The 2,257-nt window shown below is 32.2% G+C and overlaps 1 non-coding gene across 1 annotated transcript; it reads left to right on the forward strand.

The window, feature by feature from the left end:
- Positions 1-957: 957 nt before the first annotated feature.
- On the forward strand, positions 958-1,064 carry LOC111765412 (U6 spliceosomal RNA). Its single transcript, XR_002797764.1, has one exon. It is a non-coding gene; the product is annotated as a U6 spliceosomal RNA (small nuclear RNA).
- Positions 1,065-2,257: the final 1,193 nt, after the last annotated feature.

Here is a 2,257-nt window from a genome sequence, read left to right on the forward strand (position 1 = left end):
TCCTAAAATAAGGTATGATATCATCTTTTTTTGAAATCTTATAACACCATTTTATACATATTTTAGGACATCTGTATTTTCCCTCATATTATACTGATTTGCATAATATTATTGTGGTTATTAATTACTTGAGAGGAATGGTATATTATTCTTTTATGTATGCTTATGCAGTAAAAAAAAAAATATAGGGCTCAGCATAGTACCTTATGTAAGATAATGGCTCAATAAACATTTGCTGATTTGAACTGAATTGAATTTGCTACATTTCTTCCCCAACATGGAAATAAGTTCCTGATTTATAATATAATCAATGGGAAAATATTTCAAACAGTCTATTGGGATTTATCTATTCCATTAAGTGAAGAGCAACTGTGCAATAACTAAAGAAATACTTTAAATTTTTTTCTATAGAGTGAGAAAGTCTATATTTTCATTTAATGATAAAGATCAAAAAACAAAGGAAACTATCAACAGTAATAGTTCCCATTACCATGAGTGGAAATGCTTAGCTTTTAATAAGAGACAGAGCAGGATGTAGTAGCAGCAAAAGTGATGACAAATGGCAATTATTTTCCTCCTAGATCTGACCAAAGTCACAAAAAAAGAAAAGATTATATGGTGACCTTGTTGTCAATAATGAGAAGAATCATTTATGAAATTAATCACAGAAATAAAAGATAAAATTCCATTTTTAACTAAAAAGAGTAAGTCAAATTTCCTACCTAGCAAGAGAAAATGTGTTTTGCTTGGATTTGATTTCTGAACACTTCAATATATATACTTTCCTTTTCTGAGATAGAGAAATCATCTGAGTTCTTACCTGATTTGTTATGTATCAGTGTTATCCAATTCATGTAACAAAATTTGGTCTTTCATAGTAGCATCCTAGAACTTGGTAAGCAGCTATGATGAGCTACCTTAATCAACAGAGATTTTGCTAAGAAATGATTGGAGACAGTGCTCGCTTCGGCAGCACATATACTAAAATTGGAACGATACAAAGAAAATTAGCATGGCCCCTATGCAAGAATGACATGTAAATTCGTGAAGCGTTCCATATTTTTTTGTGTTCTAGTAATTTAAAAAATTTAAAACAAACAAACAAAATGATTGGCGAGAATGTCATTAAGACTGGGAAAGTCAGTGAAAATGGTCTGCACATGGAATTTCTTTTCTTCCTTGAAAATGGTCATAACCATCATAACACCATTGATATTGGTTTCCACTAATTCCATTGCAAATATTATATGTCACATTTACACCTTTTGTGCTAAATGAGTTTTTTTTTTAACTTGTCAAGGATCCAAAATCATGCAACTTTTCCATGAAGGAGGAAAGTATTATGATTCCCTAATGAATACAAGGAAAAATACATTATGAATTACCAAGAATTTTGGAATCCAAAATGTTTGCAGATGAAAAACTGATGGAAATCCAATCTAGCGCTAGTTTAAATTTTAAAAGTAAGGGAGCAAATCTTGTATAATTACTTTGTCTTTGACAATAGGTTTGAGAGACAGACAAACTAAGATAGAAAAGTTGAAAGAAGCCAAAGCAAGATTAGAAAATTCATTTATTTTAGGAGATTCTTTGATGAATTCAAATTTTAGATTTGTTGTGATTTGTTTCATAGTTGGTGTTTAGTTAGGGTTCTCCAAAGAAACACATCAGAGATTTATTATAGGAATTTGCTCACATGAACGTGGAGAGGGCCAAATCTGAAGTCCATATAGCAGATCATGAGCTGGGAACTCTGCTAAAAGTTTTCAGTGATGTCCCCAGGAAAACCTGGCTGACCGAAGTGCAGATGGAAATTCTTTCTTTTGATAGCCTCCTATGGACTGGGGAGAGAATTATCTGCTTGCTGAAGGCAATCTCCTTAGTTGATTATAAATGTAATCAGCCATAGATGCAATCAACTTACTGTTGATTTAAAGCCATGAGTAATCCTCACAGCAACAATTGCTTGACCAAACAACTGGACACGATAACCTGGCCAAATGGACATATGAACTTAACCATCAGAGCAGGCAAATTGAAGGTTATTTACAGGACTGGTTATGTCCATAAGATTAAAGGAAAAGGAGAAGTGCCATAATCTGTCTTGTGAAAATATTCTCTTGTGGATTTGGATGTGTCAAATACCATGAAGTACTCAACATTTTTCTTAGTAATGATTTCATAGGACATTTCATATGACTGTTTTTTAAACAACCCCTCCAACAAACTGAGTTTCAGTGAAAAAAATAAAATATTT

This window comes from Dasypus novemcinctus, chromosome 8 (assembly GCF_030445035.2).
Source record: "Dasypus novemcinctus isolate mDasNov1 chromosome 8, mDasNov1.1.hap2, whole genome shotgun sequence".
In the NCBI taxonomy this organism is placed as follows: domain Eukaryota; kingdom Metazoa; phylum Chordata; class Mammalia; order Cingulata; family Dasypodidae; genus Dasypus; species Dasypus novemcinctus.